This window comes from Neofelis nebulosa, chromosome 13, assembly GCF_028018385.1.
Source record: "Neofelis nebulosa isolate mNeoNeb1 chromosome 13, mNeoNeb1.pri, whole genome shotgun sequence".
NCBI lineage: Eukaryota > Metazoa > Chordata > Mammalia > Carnivora > Felidae > Neofelis > Neofelis nebulosa.
In genome coordinates, this window is record NC_080794.1 from 40,550,485 (window position 1) to 40,573,349 (window position 22,865).

General features: G+C 41.1%; 1 protein-coding gene and 1 long non-coding RNA gene across 11 annotated transcripts in view; one reads left to right on the forward strand and one right to left on the reverse strand.

The window, feature by feature from the left end:
- Positions 1-22,865, forward strand: part of LRMDA (leucine rich melanocyte differentiation associated) — a 1,033,502-nt gene that overhangs the window by 250,420 nt on the left and 760,217 nt on the right. The gene's annotated exons all lie outside the window — the stretch shown is intronic.
- Positions 2,198-12,756, reverse strand: LOC131493722 (uncharacterized). Of its 3 annotated transcripts, none has more exons than XR_009252816.1 (4): positions 12,670-12,756; positions 3,060-3,189; positions 2,836-2,962; positions 2,198-2,368 (listed from the first exon to the last, which is right to left on the reverse strand). It is a non-coding gene; the product is annotated as an uncharacterized LOC131493722 (long non-coding RNA). The 3 variants fall into 3 exon arrangements; XR_009252815.1 differs by having other exon boundaries at positions 2,198-2,469; XR_009252814.1 differs by having other exon boundaries at positions 2,198-2,962.

A 22,865-nucleotide genomic window follows, 5' to 3' on the forward strand; every position in this document is an offset into this window, starting at 1 on the left:
AGTATCTGTTTTTTGGTAAACTCAAAGAAGATTTGACATCATTAATGAATAAAATTGCATTTAAAATCTTATTTTTTTCCTATCCTTAAAATGCCTATTTAATATGCTTTATGAATACATTGGTAAGATATAGTGTGCATAATTTATAAATAAATCAACATATGTTGGGGTGCATGTTAAAAAAATTTGGACAACTTGCTCTAAGGGATTATTGTCATGATTAAACAAGATAAATGTGAAAACTCTTGGAACATGGTAGGCATCCAGTAACTATTGAGTGGATGGATGGATGGATGATGAAGTAATGGAGGATCCCTAAGCAGTAGACCCAGGAAAGCATCCCTGATGATGTGGCTTAGCTCTGGGCCCAGGTGTGCTTGATTCCAAAGTAGATGATCTTCCTACTTTGCCATCATCTTGTGAAGTATGCTTGTTGTAGCATCTGTTTTACAATTTCATGAAAGGACAAGCAACACTTTGTGGTGAACATGTAGGGTTGACTCATCTATCTCAGCGCTGGGATGGGATGAGGAGGAATGGGAAGTGTAATTCCACGGATTACTTGAGAAGGCAGGAGGAGATTCCTGCCCTGAGTGTGACTTTGTTGACTGGTAGTGGGTGGTGGTGGGTGATGGTAGTGGGTGGTCAGCGGTTTTGGGGTTAGTTATGGTGGGATGGACTCAGCCTTCCTGCAGCTCACCCAACAAGGCAGGAAGCTTTAGGATTTTGTCTGAATGTGAGAGGCTTTGAGGATCTGCCAACAATAGAAGGTTCTTGAACACCAGCTCCTCTTTCCTGTAAGCAGTGTTGGAAGAGAAGTAAAATTCATACACTCACTGAGTTTTAGACCACCAAAGTGCCAACACCTATGATGGTAGGGAACAAGTTGATGTCTGGATAAATAAAATGTTGACAGCATTCAGATGTGGTTTTAGTTAACAGCTTTGCTCTTGTTTCTGACCAAAGACACAAAAACAACTTCACTCCAAGTGTTAGCAATATCCTAACTGGATTTCGAAGTTATCTCTCTTCCAGGTCATGTTTTGATAGAGCTAATAATGAAAATAGCCAGTGAGCTGGTGGGTGCTGAAGGCACATAATAAGAATTTCAGAACTGTTATAATCCCTAGACAAACTGGATTGCACCTGTGAAAAGGGGGAACAGACTCAATGAGCTGAATCATGAGCCTAATTGGCTCAGTCTTTACAACACAAAACTAAAGGCTAGTCTTTAAAAATGTACTTCTTATGCACTGGTGGTGATGGAGTAGTAGGATAGTTTCTTTGCTGTTCTTTGGGTCACTGACATTGACCCCTATTGTTCTTGACCCCACTGCTCCAGTAGCCTCCTAGAGGGGAATTGCAACAGTAACTTTTACTTACCTCGAATCTGGTTTCCATATTGCCCCAGGTCACGGCACTCTCCATCTGGGCATCTTCTAGTGGCTCCTCTTAGGTTCAGAACTCTTACTGTTTGCAAGAGTTTCTTGTGACTCCTGCCCTCAACCAGATCACATATCATATGCAACTCTTTTTTCTGTGGAAGATTCTGTCTTGTGTTGGGGCCCTTGCCTGGGCCCTTGCTACTCCTTTGATCTACCCTGTTCATTTTCATCTAGCTGATGCCTCTGCATCCTTCAAGTCTCTTGTCAAATAAGGAAGCCCCTCCTTGAACCATGTTGACTGGTTTGGCTTCCCTTGGTGTATATTGCTCCCCTAGCATCCTGGATGTCCACAGAAATTTCTTCCACTTGTATTTGTGTTTTCAGTGTCTGTGGGCCCTGTAAGACTTCTTGTCCCTGAGAAGTCACTGCACAGTACCAGGCACAAATAATGGGTGCTCATTCCATCTGCCAGATTAATGACTGAGGCTTTTCAAGAGAGAAGGAGAGAAGATAATGTGTTTTGTATTGTCACAACCAGCAGATTACCTGGCACCCAATAAATGTTGGTTGAACTGAGTTCATTGGAGAGGCCATAGACCAGGTTTGCTTTAGGGGCTGTGACCTGGTTGCAGAATATCAAGCCTCATCCCCTTTACCCCATTCCAGTGAGGCCCAGGTCTGAATTCCTTTAGAGGTCAACTGAGGATGGGTGATGGTGGTAGTAATGGGGTATATTATATATCAATTGGTGTTTTGAAAAATAAAAAAGACAAATATACAGACTCATTAATAACAAATATTTGCAGACATAATGAACTTAGAACATTTTATTGTTGTGTTTTTGAAATGTGAGAGAGAAACCAAAACATAAGAAGAGACTGCTATCATGGCAACCTTTGCATTCTGTTTGCAACCTTAGCCTTCTTGAAAGATTCCCCTATGAGTTGTGGTTATAGTTTTCAAGTGTATGTCTCGTTTTTGACCTGGGAGTGAGAAGAATAATTTTTAGGCAATGAAAATAAATACTCATCTGACTAGTAAGTACAGAAATGGGTCTCAGGGCTTTGGATATCAGCTTCACCATCTGAAATGTAAATATCTCCTGAAATTCCCATTTAAGAGCAGATTTCACCTGCAAGTAGACTGTTATATCTTCCTGAAAAATATATACACCCTAGTGAGGGAATAAACACATCATTACACTTTCATGACAGATAAGCTCAGCTCTGTTCGGGTGTAAACTCATTTTTCTTGGGTTGACCTTTAAATAGTATTGTGCTATTGTATGGGATTTAAATCAATAATTTTGTCAAAGCAAAATATACTGCAGGTTTTTTTTTTCTTTATCATTTAAACAGTTCTGTAAACTCTCAAGGAGTAATGGATTTCAACATGTTGTCCCCAGGAAGGGAAGGGGGGCGGTTACAGGAAGCCACATATAAGAACTCACTTAGTGGCAATGAGGCAGAAGCTTGGGATGGCTGCAGATCTGAGACAGTTCCGTTTTTCTTTCAGGCAGCTCAGGTGGGGGTGCTGGTGTGGGCTGTAATTAGTGGTGTAATACCTTTTCTGCATTCCTGTTATAGAGCAACAAAGTGTCCCAGGTGTGAGGAGGTTAAAATGAGAAGTACCCAGTAGTTATGAAGCAGCAATAATGAGTTTCCTTCTACTTACCATGGATTTGTGTGATATACAGCTTGCAATTAAGCATGGCTTGGTGATTCAGTGATTAATGTATATACAGCTCCTAAAGGAGGGAAGCCGCCCTCCCGTCACATCCTTCATGATGTTTACAGCTGGGTACCTATTAACAGGAAGATGGAAAGGGCCATTTACAATTCAGTAACCTTTATGACAGTGAACTCTTTAATCAGCATTTTATTTCCTTTGTAACACTTTAGTCATCTACAAATGTCAGAATAAAATAGGGCCATGAAATATTTAGGATCGGCATGTGGAAATTGACTTCCCTTGATTTAAGCTGCTGTGTCTTTTCATTTTGTTGTTTTGGGAGCTTTTACTTTTATTGAAAGACAATTTATAACTAAATGCTCCCAACAGTGACTGGCATTAGGGTAGGAGGAATTTCAGAGAGCCAAGTTCTGGTTCTATAAAATGTGTTGATGCTTGCTATATTGGGTAATAAGTTATTCAAATAAAAACATTAGCGAAGGGTTTGCATTTCAGAGCAGTGTTTAGTAGAGGTACAGCAGACTCTGTAGAGTTTATGACAAAATACCCCGACATATTTTAGAAAGGTAATTAAGTATGAAGTACATCCATAATAATTTAAGTCAGTTATAGTGTGTACCTGAAATATGCATTATTGTCTCACATTATTTTCTTAGTGGGATTCTGGGACTTTTTCAGCTCAACAATAACCACCTTTCAGCTTCCTTGTATTGTTGCAAATGTATGTAATATGTATTAGCAGAATTGCCATGTTTATATTTAAAAACCTTTAGACAGTAATATTGTATGAAATGATTGCATTATTTACTTGTCTTTTGTTAAGTTAACTCATTTTAAACCATTGAACCCAAACATATTTCAAATTACATGTTCAAAAAAAATTAATCTTGGACCATGGCATGCTTGAAGAATTTGGTATCATGCAGTATTGCCCTCCCCCTATCCCCAGAGGTTCGTGGTCACCATTTGTTGACCATGGGATGAGCGGCAATTTAGGGAGATAGTGATAGTTTTTTTTCAGGAGAGAATCTTTGTCTCATGTAGGTTGTCTAGGACTGCATTTCACACTTTGCTACAAGATACTGGGAGGGTGTTAACTTTTCTGCTGTATGGACACCAAGTAATCAGGACCAGCATGGTGTGGTGGAAAGACCAGCAGCCTGAGTGCTGGTTCTCGGCCCTGACAGGAACTTCCTGCCATGAACAGGTTCCTTATCTTTAACCCAGAAAGCTAAGGAACTGTAAACTAAACTGGTTGATTGGACCTGGTGTGTTTTCAAGGGAGCAGTGAAGAAGAAAGGGAGGGGAATACATGGAGAATAAATTAGGACCTGAAATTCAAACTGCCACAAGTAAAGTGTTTCTGTACCTAGACTACATAGATATGCAGCCTAAAGAGAGTGTCTTTACCTAGATGACAGAAGGAGAGCTGCTGTGAAAAGTCCAGTCATCTCATGAATTTGTTTCTGCTGAGTTAAGATGTCTATTGAAGGACTTAACACAGAACAAGACCCCCAGTGTTATTTTCTTGTTTACTTGTTTTCATGAAAGGTCAGGGTCTCCAGCTGTATTCTGATAACAAAGCCCCAATCTACAAAGTATCAGCAAGTTGTCTGAGTTGGAATGTTTATGGAAAGTTAAGGTACTAATCTGCAACTTGAGAGTTGCCCCCACTTAGTCCAGAGAGTAAGAAACAGAAAGGAGGGAGATCCAAGGACCAGAAATTGTAGGCTGGCCAAGGAAAGGGGTTCAGGGATTGGGATAGTTAGAGGACAGCTTTTTCTTGATTTTTTTTCATTTCACCTCCTTGTCTGATTTCCAGCTGTTGTCAACAGCTCGCTTTTGAAACGGTTCTTTGGGACATTCAATGGATGGTAGCAAGTAAAATCTTACAAGGGGCTTCAAACTTTGAAGACTGAAGTTTTTTTATTGAAAGGGAGTGGCTGAATGACTCCATCAATGAGGCTGAAAGTATGCATGTGTGATGGTAAAGTAATGGCTGGAAGAGCAGGTTGCACCATGTGAGGGGATAGCTGGAAAAGGCACATGGGGAAGTCGGCCTAGGAGGGCAATGTTTCAAAAAGACTTTGGTTCCATCTTTGCCCACCAGCTCACTAGAGGTCCCCACAGGGGTATCTTGGATGACAGGAAGCAGTGGGAGCCTAAAAAATTTTGGTGGCTATAGGTTTTGTTCCCAGATTTCCAATTTTTAATTCATTTAACTTCTTGACTTTTGAGTTTTTAAAAATGATTATTTATTTTGAGAGAGAGAGAGAGGGGGGCGGAGAGAGAATCCCAAGCAGGAATCCCCAAGCTGATAGCGTGGAGCCTGATGCAGAGCTTGATCCCACTCTGAGATCTGAGCCGAAACTAAGAGTTGGACGTGTAACTGAGCCACCCAGGTGCCCCTAAAATTGTTTTAAAATTTAAAAAGTGTTATCAAACATAATCATGAAAAATTTTTAAAAAAAATGGAAGAGTAAAAACAATGGTCTACTTCTGCCCCATCAGCCCAACTGTTAGCAGCATAGTTGAAATGAGAGTGAAGTGTCAGTTTTATGTTTGGCTTTTTTCATGTTACATTAAATAATATGCATTTTGCCATGTTGCTTTGTGGTCTTCTTAAAATTTTTTTTTAATGTTTATTTTTGAGAGAAAGAGTGTGAGCAGGGGAGGGGCAGAGAGGAAGAGAGACACAGAATCTGAAGCAGGCTCTAGGTTCAGAGCTGTCAGCACAGAGCCTGATGTGGGGCTTGAACTCACAAACCGTGAGATCATGACCGGAACCAAAGTGGGATGCTTAACCAACTGAGGACCCAGGCACCTTGCTTTGTTGTCTTATGATCATCATTTTTGATGACTGTATATTATTTCATCAAATAAACATTCCATAACTTAAAAAAATAATTTTAAACATTGTTAAATCTTACTATGGGCTGATTAGTTTGTCCTCATATTTTTTTTTGCCATAATAACAGTATAATGTATGTCTTTGTGCATATGAATTTTTGGTAATTTTGTATATTTTCTTAGGAATAGAGTCTTTATTGGGTTGAAGTGATTGCACTTTATTGCATCACCTACCTACTTTTAGCCCCAAATCTCTTAAAAACCTTAGTTAAATTTTGTCCAAGTTCTTTGCTATGTATATGCTTTAGATTAAAATTATTTTTATAAGAAGCTTGTGTTTCTGTAGAGAATTTTGGATATTTTGAAGAGGATCTAAAGTCATGTAGATGATACCATATTCAAAATTCTGCTGAAGTAGATGGCAGAAAATTAGGAAAAGTCAGACTGGGATAAGGACTGACATCTGTTGGGCATCCAGAATATGTTAGGCACTATCAAGCATGCTGATCTCATTGAATCTCAAAGCAATCCTGTGGGTTGAATATTAGTAGCAGTAGCTCCCCCCCGCTCCCCAGATGAGGAAACTGAAACTCAGCAAGGTCCACTGATCTGCCTGAGGTCTTCCAACTTGTGCAGAGTTAGAATTTGAACTCAAGTCCACCTGACCAAAGCTGGTGCTTGCTCCACTCTGCCATGTAGCCTTTGTCTTAAAGAAGGGTGGGTAGGTGAAGCATTAGTAGCACCGCACTGTCCTCTAAGATGAACATAAAATGGTGGTGCTTTTCCCTTTGTAATCTCAGAAATTTATTTTGGCCATTGGGACCTACATTTTTGTAACGATTCCTATACCCTTCGGCAGAGCCATGTTTGTGCCCTTCTCTCAAGTGACAAAACATGATTTTGTTTTAATGCCCAGAGGTGTATTGGCTAAATGGAGCTGGCAGCATATTCAGGGGTTAAGATGGAGTGTGTATGTGTATGTCGGTGGTGGGGGTGGGGGGCGGTGGTGTGGTTCTGGGGAAGCCGGAGCCCAAACCCTTTTTGCCCTATCAGATTTTACTGTGCTCCCTCTGTGCTTTCCTGAAGACAGCGAAGGAATGGGGATGTGTAAGGGAGAAGACATGGCCTTGCTTAGAAAAGCCATTTTGGGAACTGTAGGTGTAGAGCCCACCCAGACAGAGGGATGGTCTGGAAGAACTGTTCAGGTCTCTCGGGGAAAGCCTTCCAGCTACCCAGTCAGGAAGAGTAGGAAAACAGGAATGCTCAGAGAGACAAGTTCAAAGTCATAATACCTATGGATACCTGGCAGATTTGGCGGCAGGGTTCTGGCCTCCCTACACTGCGGAGCCAGTGAGTGATGGACAGGAGAGGAGGTGACCAAGCCAGCAGGCTGGGAAGCAGGAATGGCTGTGTGATTCAGTATTCCTCTTGCCTTGTCCCTGGACAGCAGTCACCTCTCCTTTGATGCTGTGAGGAAGCTGGGATTATTACTACATGGGGTGGATGGTTTTCTACCTCTTGGTTCGCTTTTAAGTAAGGCAGGAGGGCAAATGTGGTGAGAAGTTGGGAGGGTGTTGGCCACTGGTGTTTGTAGCCTGGAGCCTCTAGGACCCTGACTCTTTGCTGCTGGTACTACATTTCAAATGAAGCCTAGAATTTCTTCCTGTTAGGGGTGGGGACAAGGAATCGGTGTTGGGTGTTTTTTCACCCCCTGATGATTAGGACATGTTAACCCACATTCACTCTGCTGCTTTCCCCCTTCTCGGTCAGGATTATTTAAATGTTTATCCTTCCTTCCTTCTTGACCTTTCTTGCTCAGTCCTAGTTCCCGGGTCCTGCTTGTTTTGTGTTTCATGAGCTTAGCAAACCGTGGCCTCCAATTCCCTAGTTCTAGTGTTTTCACTTAAGATGAGAAGTGATGAGCCAAAGGTTTCAGGCTCAATCCTTGAGCAAAGGGCCGCTCTGACAGGGATTATTATTTATTTGTCATCTTGGATGTAATAAGCTGTAGGTACAGCTTCGAGAGCCCTTGATTTATTGCGCTGTCTACTGCCACTAGCGGGGCGTCTGCTCCACCGTGCAGGATGAATACCACACTGTCAGCTTCGTCGATCTGTCTCCACCACTGCTCTCCCTCTCATAACACATTCCCATTTCATGCCAGAATACATAAACAATCTTTCATTATTTTGATGCCTTTTTCATATTTGTTCTTTACAGAACATAAAGTTTGAATTTATGGGTTTCCTTTACATTATTTCAACACACTCCACCATTTTCCGGGTTTGTGGTTTAACTCTCAGAAATTGGCTGCCAGGTGATTTAGTTATTTTGGCTTTCTAGTTTTATAGTTATTTAATATCGCAATGCCAGATACTGAGAAAATGGAGTGCATGGAGGGTGAGGGATTTGCAGTGTAGGCTCTTATCATCAAGGCAGCATGATCAGAGGGATGAGGTGCGGGGGTTAACAACAAGGCATGGGAGACGGGAGATCGTTTGCTTATTTTTAAAAAATCCCATCTCAAAAATAGTATTTAGATCGTGGCCAGCCCAGGTTCCTTGATGGAGCTTGAAAGGAAGAAGGGAACATCCCACCACTGCTGGGGACTGCCAAGGTTTTCTAACTTGCGGGTTAAAACGTCTCACCCCCAGCTTTTCACATGGCAGCTTCAGTTCTCTTGATTTTTACCTATGTTCTCTTCTCTGCTGCTTGCATTAATCCTTGCTCTCCCTTGGTTTTTGCTTCTGCGTTTTCGAGACTCAGCCATATTGCCTAATTTTAAACAGTTTTCCCATTATGATGTTTTGTTCCCCAACTGATAAAAGAGCTTGTGTTTGAAGGCATTTGTTTAGGACTAGGAAGTTGCAGCCTCTTCCCCCCCCCCCCACCCCCCTCAGTAGGAGGATAGGCTTGGGAAATGGAGGGTATACCTGCTGATTTATTCACTTACTTGTACTGACCTATTTTCATGAGCTCCACCCCCCACCTTATTTTAGTCTTACCAAATTTCATTATCTTAATTTTAACCAAACAGAACAATTATATATATATTCTCTAGCTTGGGTAGCTTCATATTTTTGATTTAAAATAAATTCCCTCCCTCCCCCCCACCCCAGTTATTTTCCCTGAAATTAAATTGTCAGAGAGACAACCGAAGAAATTCATAGAATAGATGGCATTGTAATGCCCATACTGGTGATAAGGACTTGACATATGTGCATGAGAGTGCTGTGTGTGTGTGTGTGTGTGTGTGTGTGTGTGTGTGTGTGTGTGTTAGGCGTGTTGTCTGTTGACAGGATATGGGCCAGTCTATGGAGGAGCCTGGTGAATTTCACTTCATTTGGTAGTTCCTGGCACATACGAGCCACTGATAGGTGAGATCGTATTCTGGTCAAGGTGAATTAATTGTGTGGAAGTCATGGCATTTGGGAAGTTGACATCCTTTTCAGTGACAGTGCTAGTTCGCATACCGTGGCTGAAATTCTGGCTCCTTTAGGGGAAGGTCTCTTGGTTACGTGCTCATTTATGTGTGCTTGTGCTTGCCCCTGTGAGAGGAAGGGGCTCAAGGTGAGAGATGCTCTGCTGTTGGAAAGTTGTTTTGAACCCTGTCTCCTCCCTAAAAGACATTAATGAATGTGGATTTGAATGCCATAAATGCAAGATAATTTTGTCACTCCTCGCTTCCCTTGGCCGCCTTCATTAGAGAAGTGGGGACTTTGCTTAGCTCACATCACATTGTACAGGCCTGTTGTGGCTGGAAGGAAACCCTAGTTAATTAATATGAGAAATTTGTTTTGTGTCCCTGGTTAAAAAGACGGTGCAGGTTGATGTTGTCAGCAGAAGCCGCTTGTCACTTTGACCTGTTCTGTTAAGTGTTTGATGTGTTTTCTCAGAGTAATCTGTGAATAACATTATAGCCCAGCCAGAAGAGAAACCGAGGGAGCAATAGCAGAATTAATATCTGGGAGCGTTGATAATTATATATCAGAATCTAATTTTTAGCACAGAAAATGTGTTAATGACAGAGAGGAAAACAAAAACCACTAGCTTCTCCCAGCAGGCCCCAAAGTGTCATTTATTATTTCTCAGCTGGATATCTATCAAGTTTATGGGTTAATTTTTCTGTAGACTGTTATTTATGGGTTTTTGTTTGTTTTCAGCCATCATTACTAACAATACGGTTAATAGCAATCATTTGTTATCCAGCACTAGGCGTGATGCCTCAGATGAGAGCACTGAACTGAGAATACTCATTTGGTAGCTGAATAAGGCCCTGACAGGGCCCATTTATAACAAGCTCATTCTATAATGTCCATCCTATTAATAAAATTTTGTTGCTGTCTAATTAGAGATGTCTAATGTGTATAGTAGCAATGCAGAGGAGACTTTGTGCCGCTGCCTTTTCTTTTCCCCTTCCCCTGGCCTCTTGTGTCACAGCCAAAGCCCATCTGGGCATGTGGGTTTGAGAAAACAAAAGGAATGAGGAACTAGCTGTGGGTGAAGGTTCTGGATTAGATGTGTGACAGTAGTGTTGAGTTGAGACTGGAAACCAGGGAGGCCTTGCTGGCTTTCCAGTCCTCTTTTCTCTTCATTCTGTGCTTGTACAGCCCTGATGAATAATTTGCCATTTGCTTCCCAAATCCTTCTTGGTATGAGGTGTGGTGGCCACAGGATGCTGCTACTCATTTCCTAACACACACCAAAACTTAATCATCCAAGTGAGTACTTAGCTTTTCAGCGTCGGTGCCTTGAAAGGCAACACATTTATTCCCGAATCACTAGTGGCCTTCTGGAAACTTCTCTTGGTTTGTTTGCACAGGTTGTTTGTTGCATTTAATACAAAACCAAATAATCTCCCTGAATAAGAATTGGGGGTGCTGTACTACAACACCCCTCTCAATATTTTGTGGTCATGCTTTGGATAGAGAAACAGGTTAAGTCATTTTTATCCCAGAGGATCTTTCAGGTTTTCTTTAATTACAAAGAAGCTTTGGGGCTAGGTAACTGGATGTGCCCATCTCTTGGGCAAAGAGTTGGAATTCTAACAGCCATTTTTGAATCCTGATGGTCCTTACTTGGCAGTGGGGAATGATTATGATTTGGGGAAAGTTGTTGAATGGCTGGGTTTCTGCTTTCTACATTCCAAAAAGCAGGACCAATCCCTGGAGAATGGTTTGGTGGTGAGAATAACGTATATGAAAATGCCTTGTAGGTAGTAAGACCTTCAAAATGCTAGTTGCAATTACCAGTAATTACAGAAAAACCTACCCCACTGAGCTCCTTTATTTTAAAGTCATTTTAAGCACCGTTGTATAAATAGTTTTACTAATTTAATTGCTCATATTTCAAGTGAAATTCTGCCTTCCACTCTAAGAGTAAAATTTAAAGAAATGTGTAACATTGAAAAGTTTTTCTCATTCCGATTATGGCTTATTGTGAAGTTTGCCCTCTTTCTGGGGGGAAAAAAGAGGAGTTGAGAATTCAGGGGAAAGTATTCTAATAATTCGGCAGGTGCTCAGAATTCTACATCTTTGAATTAAGAGCACACAATTGGGCAAGTACACTGAAGAATGTTTTAAAATAGTTTTGTTGCTAGGTAACTATTTTCCTCTTCAGTAAGCCCCCCCCTTCGAAATGTTTTGCAAATGATCTTTTGAATAAGAACAATCATCTAATATATTTTTCTCCCAGCCTATCTGTTTGATTTTGAAGGTAAAACTAAAAAAACGCTGCAAAATTTCCCTCCCTAAGCTGGTGATGAAAGTGCGGTGTAGGGTTGGGCTTACACAGGCCTGGGAGTCTGCTGGGTTTTTATTCTCCTAAACTGCACTTGACTACAGCTTATCAACCCTTAATTAGTGCTACATTTTCTCCCTGTGATTTCTATTGATGTGTGGTACTGGAAGCTGGATTGAGCCTCCACCTGACTGGTGTGCAAATTGTTCTAGAAAATTCAGCAAACATCTCTCTCCATTACCCACCAACCCCTGCCACCCTATTTCTTTCCGCCCCCACTCCCCCTGCATTTCTCTTTCCTTGTGTCTTTCTCTCTTCTATTCTCTTCAGTAGAGAAGGTGAAAAGCAGGACGATAGGAATCAGGTTGAGTATTAGTGTTTTTGCTGGCCTGTGCAATAGAAAACGACAAGCGTCTGACTGGGTCCTCTGTCAGCAGATCGGGAAGCAGGGAGGCTGCGGCAGGCGGGGGCTCCCCCGCGGCCTCGGGATGGCTGCAACACGACTGTGAGAGCTGGGATGAAGTCAGCACTGACAAAGTGAGGGGATTGATGGATGGACAAAGCAGGGAACTGGATGTGAGAATGGATGAGGGCAGAGGGGGAATTTAACACAGACAAACAGAATGAAAGACAGAGAGGAATTGCCTGCTAAAGTATGCCCGCCCTTAGATCCCACAGCAATTTACTCACTGCTAACTGAACACCCAAGGATTGTTTGCATCTTTGCAGATTTTCCTAGCCGCCAGGGCAAAGGGAAACTAGCAGATTCCAGCTAGTGTGTGCCAGGCTTTCTCTTTCAACCTCCCTCTACCCTCCTCCCCGCCCCCCCCCCCCCACTACATTCACTCTCATTTAATTCAAACTGAGCGGCTGATTATTTCCAATAAGTTCACACAGTGTTGCTGCAGAATAAATTTTCTTCCCTTGCCATTATTTTAATGTTTCCACTAAATTTGCTTTAATCAGTTATTGTTGCCTTAGTGTAGTAAATAATAATATTTACCTGCTCCTTTTGAAAATGATGTTTCTGGAAGGAGATCTATTGTTGCTTTATGAAGGAGTGTGATAGCCATGATAATACATGCCTCCTTTGTGCAGGAAAAACTGAAATGTCTTTCTACCTTTGTCCAGTCCTTATATGTTAATGAGTGACTCAATGTTTAATGCTTGTAACATTTTACTTTAAGGTAGAAAGTATGCTCTAACTCAAACTTGAATATATTAGGTAGAGAAAGAATTTAAGAGAGAAGATCTCATCTTAAGTGTTATTACAATTAAATTAAAAAAAAAATAATTGGGACAGAAAAAAGGTGAATCTAATTTTCCCCCCTGAGGAAAAGGTATAGTACTGCTTATGCTATAATAGGTTTACTATTTACAGAACAGTTATTTCAGAAAAGAAGAGTATGGTCCAAAAGCTTTTTGAGTTTTTTTTTTTTTTAAATAATCAGTGATTGTATGAAGCAATAGAAGGTAAATCAAATTATTATAATTGAGTACTGTCCTCAAAGGTATATTTAGGATTTTGTTTCATTGTATGAATAAAGAAAGTGATTTTCTGAGACCGGTTGATTTAGGACTCTTCGATAAGAATTAGTGTTATTAAAATTCTAAAAGAGAAACATAAACAGCCCCCCACACACCTTGTTGGAAAAGTAAAAATTATCCCTAATTTAATTCTGTCCAGCCTTAGGAGTGATGGTTCCAAAATGAGCCATTGTGTTTTTGGTACTTTCAAGGAACCCAGGATCTTAGGAAGCTTGGAAAATCTCTTGTTCATTTTGGAATACACTGAAGGAAACTTTGTATTTCAGAGTTGATGTTGATGGGTCTAATACATCCTTTACTCATTTTCCATCTAAAAATAAAGTTTGTTTTTTTCCTTCTTCCCCTCCACACCCCTTCCTCCCTTTCCCCTCAAAGAAATGGCCCGGAAAGACAGAGTGTCTGCTTTTTTCCCCCTCTATATTACAAAAAGATTTTTTCCCCCTTATAGGTGCTGGTTTACATGAGCACACACCCAGTTTTGAGACTGATATCTTTCTTGTGACATACCTCCAGAGTATACCTATTTCCTCAGTTTCTGCCTAGAACCAAATGTCTGAAGTAGCAACACAGTTCTAAGAAATTTTGGCCCAGAGTGCAGTATCAGCTGCCTTCACAATTAAAACAGGGTCTTGGGAGAAGGACTGTTGACTTGCTAGAAATGATGAATGAGAGTTAAAAACAAAAAATAAAAAACAAAAACAAAAACTGAAATTAGTAAATTGTCTATTGCATGGAGATCCATGAGACATATTTTTAGGTATGGCATGGATTATCTGTCACTCTGCTGATGTTGAAAAAGTGGATTTGACCTCATGCTCACACCCACCTTCTTTTTTTTTTAATTTTTATTAAAAAATTTTTTTTAACGTTTATTTTTGAGAAAGAGAGAGACAGAGCATGAACAGGGGAGGGTCAGAGAGAGGGAGACACAGAATCTGAAACAGGCTACAGGCTCCAAGCTGTCAGCACAGAGCCTGATGCAGGGCTCGAACTCACAGACCACGAGATCACGACCTGAGCCGAAGTCGGACGCTTAACCGACTGAGCCACCCAGGCGCCCGGACACCCACCTTCTTTGTGCAGATGAGTCTGTGGCAGCCTGGAAGCCATGCCATCCTCCCGTGTACATCCGGCATCGTTTTGGGATAACATGGGTTCAGAGCTGGTCAACCACTTGGGTATTATACGTTAATTCTGGTATTGAGTAACTTTTCAAAGGTTGAAAAATTTGACAAGTGATAAATTAAGTTTGCTAAAGCTGGCTCACACATGGCTCAGAATTACAGATCCATGTAACACGTTGCTTAGAGTTCTGGTCCTTTTGTAGTGTGAAAACCTGTAGTCTCTAAGGTGATCTCGGAGACTTTTGGGAAAAGGATGGTAACTTCCCTCACATGTTGACCCCTGATTTGTGGAGGCAGATTAAGAGCTGGTTTCTTTTTGCCGTTATTTGTCATAGCCAATATACCAGCACATCTAATAACAATCGCTTCACCTGTGCTTCCCAGAGGCAGAGTACAGGTGTCTTAGGCCCATCTCCTTAGAGATTCTGATGCAGAAGGGGGATGTGATGAGATCCATGCTTAGGACTCTGACAGGTGGTCCAGAGAGATGATACCTTTCCCCTTCTGTGTTCCGTTGGGGTCAATCTGGATAGTTCTGGTATATCACTCTAAATCTCTCAGACTTTTGAACTTAAAAGTCGGATGGGTAATAAGCAAAAGAATGTTCACTCAGTTTTATTTTATAGTTGTAATTTATTTCAACCCTTTTCTTATTATAAACAAAACATGTTTACCATAGAAAGTTTGTAAAAAAAAAAAAAAAAAAAAAAAACTAGAAAATCCCCCCAGAAGTTACCACTGTTAATATTTTGTTATATATCTTTCAGTCTTTTTAGATAAAAAGCATATACACATTACATTTTAGAGACTATGATCATTCCCTAATCTTTTTTGCAACTTTCGTATGTATCTATATATTTTTAACATATTCTCATATCCTCAATAATTTATCTGAAACATGGTGGCTAGTGGCTGCCCAAGGTATTTGGTCCAGTTTTCTTTACCAGTCTTATTGTTTAGGCATATAGGCTACTTAACCTTGTTTTCTATATAATTAAAATTGCGGTAAACTTTGGTCTAATTGGCAATTAATGATAATTTGATTATTCTTTTTACAAGTAATGAGAGTTAAATTGCCTTTCTTCCTTCACTCCCATCCATTCATCCATCTATCCATTGCTGGTTTATGAGCACTTGATTTATCATGGCTTTGGAAGACCAGCATTTGCCCCACATTAATAATTTCTTCCTGGAGCCTTAGCATAAATTGTTTTTTAAGTCACTGCAGTATTGTAGTATTCTAAGTACTATTAGTGTTATGATCATCTATTTTAGAACTATCCTATCTCAATGCTAGAAGACATCCCCAAAGATTATGCCATCCAGTAGTGAAGGTACCATTGTTGGGGATACGTAGGAGGCTTGCAGGGTGAGGATTTCAGCAGCACCTTCTATAACCAGAGCAGTTACCCTTTTTGGGTTCGATGTCAGGTTTTTTTTGTTTTTTTAAAGCAAGTCCTGCTAGATAATTGATCTAGTCTAATTCTATTCTTATAGATGAGGGTATTAAGGCTTAAAAATGTGAAGTGACTGACATCTTTCACAATTCTCTATTCCCTAATGTTTTATATTTCCTTTTATTGGCATCCCTACTATCATGCTCTGTTCCATCAGTGAACTTAGACTCCTGAAATAATGAGGCTTTCTCTCATTCAGTGAAACCTTCTTCCGTGTTTTTGGGTCCGACAGAGTGATCTGTTTGTGGTTATTAGCACAGAATTACCCTTATGTATTCTTTTGCTGTTCATTTTCCCCAAACACCCCCTCATGTAGCAAATATCAAAAATTGCTATCTGGAGAATATTCTACAAATTTTTGTACTGGTTAATTATCAAACAGGGATGTCCATCCTACTTACATGTTCTGGTCCATTCCTGGGCAGGTCGAAACAATTCTGGGACTCCTGTTTGCTCAGTTACAAGAATAGCAGAGACCTTGAGTGAGTCAAGATCTGTGGGTACTTACAGCTCCAGTTTTGGGTTCAAGGAAAACACTATGAAAGGAGTAATATGAGCTTTACAAATTGAAAGTACTCTTGAGAGATCATGGGGGGTTTGAATCATCATGACAGGCATTATGAAAGAAGTGGAATTTGAGCTGGCTCTTAAAGACAGTGTTTAAAGAAGAAGAGGAAACAGAGACCATTGCAGGAGGGGGATAGTGTGAGCAAAAAGCTGGGGGCAGGAAAATAGGGAAGAGCAAGGAGAACTGTTTGCTGGCATGGCAAACAGGGTAGAGAATTAGGACGAAGAGTGAGGCACACCAGTGAATTCCATTTCTTTATTCATTAATTCCACAAATATTTGAGTGTATTATGTGCCTCAAGGAGCTTATATTTTACAGGAGGAAGACTGATGGTAAACAAATACATGCACACATATGGTGCTGGACTAAAGTCCAGCACTAAAGTATGGAGGAGACGAACATAGAGACTAGAGAATGATGAGTGTAAGCAGACAGCTCTTTGAGATGGAGTGGTCAGAGGAGGTCTCTTGCATAGCCTAATATTTCAGCAGAGACCTCAGAAATGTGAGGAAGGATGCCATGGGGGTATTGGGAAAAGTAGGGAAAATGTGAGTACCAAATCCGGAGGTAGATATGGAACCTATTCTATGGCAGACACATTGGTGGCTTTCCCAATAACACCTCAGTTCTCCCTTATGTTTGTGCTCACATCCCCATTCATGTAATTAACCCTTCATATCACTGAAGGACCTTCATGTTGTGGAATTATGGAAAGTACTTCCTCCCCAGTCTCCTGTGATTAGTTTGGGCACAGGCACGTGATCCTTTTATGGTCAGCGATCATCAGGTATAATCTGCTATATGGTGGAGATTTCTGGGAAAGTTTTCCTCTGTAAAAAAGAGAGAACATTTTCTGAGTGTGGTTGCATCTACCTCTGATGCCTATAGCAGCCATCTTGCATCCCTGAGTGGAGGTTTGAATTGAAGGTGGCAGAGCAGAAAGATGGAAGTATTTGGGTTCTTGGTGATATCATGAACTGATGAATTAGCCCTGGAGAGCATCTTACCTTTGGACTTCTTTAATTGTTATATAATAAAGCCTTATGTTTAAGTAACTTTTAGTTGCATATTCTGTTACTTGCAACCTAAAGCATCCTAGAGAGTATAAGAATCATGGAACAGTGTTTCTGTTCCTCTGATGCATTTCATTTAAGATCTCCTCAAATGTGGGGCTCAGTCGGTTAAGCGGCCAACTTCGGCTCAGGTCCTGATATCATGGTTGGTGAGTTTGAGCCCTGCATCAGGCTCTGTGTTGACAGCTCGGAGCCTGGTTTGGATTCTGTGGCCCCCTCTGTCTGCCCCTCCCCAACTCACACTATGTCCTTCTCTGGAAAATAAACAAACATTAAAAAAAATTAGAAAACAAAAGATCTGCTCTAATGTTACCTTGTCTGAAAGACCCTCTCCAACTCTGTGTAAAAAAAAAAAAAAAAAAAAAAAAAAAAAAAAAAAAAAAAAAAAAAAAAAAAAAAAAGGACAAAGGCATAACCTCAACTGTGACATTGATTAAAAGTCTTGCATATGCTTAAGTTCAAGCTACTGGATGGCCTCAGTCTGTGTTTTGTGCTTGGGAAAGGAGACCATGGGAGTTTCACAGTGACATTTGGACGAAGTCTCCCTCTCCTGCTATCTCCTCACATGACTGTTGCTCAGGTCCATGTTCATAAATGGTGATTTCAGGAGCCCATTTGCTCCACGCAAAAGGTGAGTGACTCCATTTATAATAAATCTCAGTGTGGTGTACATGGTATCATTCCCTTCATTTGACCTTGGTGGAACAGGCTGATGGGGCAGTGAAAAGTATGATATGAAAAATGAGTGAGCAGAGCAGAGTGAGTAGTGAATCAGTCTTGTGTGTGATTAGCTGTGAAAAGTCTCACCAACATGCCTCAGAGTACACTTTCTCTTTTCTCTCTTTTCCCGTCCCACCTCTCCCCATAATACCTTGTCAGCCACCCCACAAGTGAGCTTTTCTACATGTGACTGCCTTGTCTTCACTAGCAGTCATTAGATCCTTACCGGGCTTCCTGGAGTGTGAACTCTGGGGTAAGGGAAAGTGGGCGCACAGGAGGAAAATCTTTTTTTGGCCGGGGATGGGGTGAGGGGGTGGTGGGAGAGGGGAGGAGCAGCAAATGGAGCTTAAGCCTTAGGGAGTCCCTTCCTGGGGGACATTGAGAAGACACAAGTATGACAGAATGATTTTGTAGGCATTGTAAATCTACAATTATACTGGAGGACTCAGTGACTCGCGGTTGAGGTCTCCATCAGTTCCATTTGCAGAGTCAAGCCCTATAAAAACAGGGCGATGGGATGGTAAATCAGGTTTCCTGGGGAATCGTGGGATCCTGCCATAGAAAGCTTGAGCACATAAAACGGAAACTTGCCTTTAATGGCATGGCTCTTATTGCCATGCTGCAGAGGCCACCTTGGTGGCACATGGAGGTGCTCTTGGAAGAGAATTCGCGGCTGCAGTTGATCTCTCTGGGGATGCTTTGCTTCATTGTCCTCTTGATGTGACACCTGTGGGCCAGGAGGCTGTTGTGGGAGAGGTGTGGGACATGATGAGTAGTTGGAGATGCATCATCGGGCTAACCTGACTGGACAGCTTCAGTTAGCTGTTAAGTCTTACGGCAGAACCCACAAATACTGCTATCCTGTCCTTCCAAACAGAGAACATATGCTCATTTTAAGGACCAGCAGAGGGTAGAGTGTTCATTGAAATAGGCACCTGCTAGCAATTCCTCCGATGGGGGTTAGGAAAGTGACCTTCATACCTTACTTAGTTCTTCTCCATGTGTTCTTTGACCACTGGGTAAAACTTCAGTAGATGAGATACTTGGGGCCAAGGTTTGTCCTACTTACTGGACCAAAAATTAATTTTTAGATTTTTAAAATGTTTTATTGCCTCAAAATGAGGTCTGTAGCTAGTGAAGGATTCTTAGAAGATGTGTTAAATCAACTACCCCTACCCTTGCTGCCTCCTAAACATTGTGATTAACTTTTTAATTTTTTTCCTGCCTAAATGGATTTTTCGTAAGGTGGTCAAACCTTACCCTGCAATCTTTTTTGCACCATTTATTGTGTATCAGTTGCCACAACCATGCTGCTCTAAAAAAAAAAAAAATACTCCAGCACCTAGTGGCACACAGTGATCCGTGTTTTTTACTGCCTGCAGAGGTCTGCAGATTGACAAAGCTCTGCTTCATGTCTTAGGTCTGTTTGTCTGGAAGCAATGGACTCTCCAGTCTAGCTCTTCTGATTTCAGATGTCAGAGGTTCACAGAGGGACAGAGGAAATATGTGATATGTGATCCCTTAAGGTGTAGACTCAAAACTGGCCCATTGTCCTTTCAGTCCACATTCCATGGGTATAGTGAAATCTGTGGTCAAGACCATTATTAGTGGCTTAGGGATAAATACTCCACTGGTAGGAACCACAAAATGACATGGCAGAGGGCATAGGTACAGGGAGGGGGAGGAACTGACAGTAATCCTGCAGTGCACTATTTATTTAGTCGACATAGAATGTATTAAGTCCTTGTCACGAGCCTGATTTGGTTCTCCATCAGAAATAGGACAAAATTCAGCTTCAGTATTGTTCAAAACTTGCAGTGCCTTAGGTGAATTAATAAGATTTTACTAGAAAAATAGGTATTTCATAAAAGCATGTAACAGAAGTAGAATTTAGAAACATGAGAATGATATATGTTGAGCATCCTTTCCATCATTGTGTACTCTTTGTTACTGTACATGTTAACAGTCATGTTTATGAATGGTTGTAGCAGACAAAAAGATAAATATTTCAAAGAGGACAAGTATCTCGGTCAATAACCATTTACTTCTATTCCAGGTCTTGGTTGTTAATTTTGGTTATGTGACTGACTTGAGCTTGTAGAGTAAAGTGAAGCAGGTTAACAAATCATCAGAAAGAGCCCTAAGAGAATAAAAAGAGAAATAGATTAGGGTAAGTTTTCATTTGGCATTCATTTCCCCAAAGATAGAGTCATACAGCAAACATTACAAGATTGACAGTTGGGTAATAGATGCATAACATGTCCAAACAGTTAAGGTGTTCTTCAATTAACACCCAGCCCTGTAATGCCATCTGGACTACTGAGTGTACGAAGGATGTGGGAAATTTGGCAAAAGTCCAGAGGAACTGTAGAGATAACAATAATTTGCAAAATGATATATCTGAAGAGCTTTATGGGGTTGGCATTATTTGCCTAGAGAAGAGAAGCTTGGAATGATACTCTGCCGGTGCACCAGGGTGGTTTTATGTGAGAAGGTAACCAGCTGCTCTCCATCTTAACTAGGAAGTAAATAAAAAGGAACGTTGACATTTCAGCTTGTTCAAATTATGTTAGACCTACATTTCACTTGTTAACTTTTGTAGTGGTGACCCAGGGTTCTTTGCAAGTTGTGGAGTGTTTCTCCAGAGAGGATTTAATTCCCCCCCCCCCACCTTTTATGTGGGAATGACGCTCCTTTTCTTATAGGTGATCATGTATTATTCTCCCAGGAGGGCCGGGAGTTTGAACCTTGCTGAAAATCTGTTTCCGGATGTTGAAGAGAAAGTGGGGTTGTGCACAGCCTTTTAGGATTTCTGGCTGAAGTAATGAAGGTGGTATCCCTTAGTCTTGTTTCATCTCCGTGTTGTCCTGGGAGGGCCATGATCTATTCAGTCTACTTCGGGGCTCTTTCATGAAGAGCTGTAAAGAGTGAGAACTTTAATTTCTGTCCACTTAAGCAGTTGATTTATAAGCTGGATATGGGAGGAGCTGATTTAAGAGTTTTGAGGGGGTTCTTTTGCCTGTGTATTTCAATTTTTTTTCATGTTTGTTTATTTTTGGGAGAGAGAGAGAGCAAGTTGGGGAGGGGCAGAAAGAGAGACACAGAATCTGAAGCAGGCTCCAAGCTCTGAGCTGTCAGCCCAAAGCCCGAGGCAGGGCTTGAACTCACAAATCGGAAGATCATGACCTGAGCCAGAGTCAGCTGCTTAACCCGCTGAGCCACCCAGGTGGCCCTTCTCTTTCTATTTTAATGTTGGGTAGTTCATATAAAGGCCTCATAAGTTAGAGACAAGAGCCCAAAGAACCTCTTTGCATTCAAGCACACATTTACAATGTCTTTCTTCTCTATTTAAAATAAAACACAAAAATTCACAAGTGGCAAATTCTTTGTGTTGTTTTCTACTTAACCTTGAATTACCATACATCATATTCCAAGATTGTTTCCCTAAATTTGCAGTAATATAGATTATTGAGTTTGCTTTATCCTGTAATCCAAAGTCTGAGACGTCTGCAGCAATGCATCAAACCTTAGTAAAATATGAAAATTATATACACGGGAAGGAAGGAAAAACAAGTGGCGTGTAAACTGGTAGGTGTGGAGACAGCATGCGTGCTGGAGACCTGGGGTTTTATTTCTCTACCACTAGTTGTGTGACTGTATGTGACCCACTTAACAACATGTCTTGGCTTTTCTGCCTATGAAATAAAAGACTTGGATTAGGCCAGCTCATGATTCTTGTTGCTCTGAAACCCTTTGATTTGTGATTTGTGTTAAAACTCTCTTAGAGAAGATGCCTCAATTTCTTAGGCCCATTCTGTGCATGGAGATACTCTCCAAGTATTTGTCTTTATTCAGCTTAACTGAATGGTCTTGTGGTTAGTTAAGGAAAGTATGTTGACTTCTGAATTCAGAGGCATGGATAGCAGCATTGGGACCATCTCTTCCACTCCTGTATTCTCTGCTTATGTGGCTGATTGTGCCATCTTTTCCTGTTGAGTCAAAACTCTGCCTCCAGAATCCTGCTCATCACCGCCTGCCACTGCCAAGGGAGCAGAGTTGGCTCTTGAGATGAAACCTCTCTAGTAGCTCTGGCCTGGTTATGTGTAGATCTCTGAAGACGTGACCGGTGTGTGCTGTGGGATCTAAGAGAAAGAGACACCTCCTCCAAGGAGCTTCCAGTCTAAAGAAACAGGCAAGGAAGCATGAGAAATGGTCATGGGCTGGAGTTAGTTTGGATTTTCATCAAAGAACAGCTCTGTTTTATCTCTGTAGTCACATCTTATGGGTACAGAGAATGCTGTGGAAGATGGGTCGAAACGATTTAAGACACTTTTCAACAAATACATACTTGAAAGTCAGTAGTCTTTTGCCTCACCATTTGGTGTTGGCTCCGATCTGAAGCTTTTTGCAATTTATAGTATGTGACATTAGCCTCCGAACTGAATCGTTTCAAAGCTGACCAAGCCATGGTCAGTTAGTGCCGTGGATGGCTCTCTGCTCTGAGCATCTTTGAAGACCAGGCTGAGAGTGTGTGGGAATAAGAGTAATTTTGTATTTGGTGAGACAATGAAGGTAATCATTTTTATATGTGTGTATATACAGTATAAGCACAATGGTTGTATAATTTCCATGTGTTTTATAAGGCATTTATTATTCTACGTGCCCTATTTGAAATGTATGGTGAGAATGTGGCGAGAGAGAAAAATATA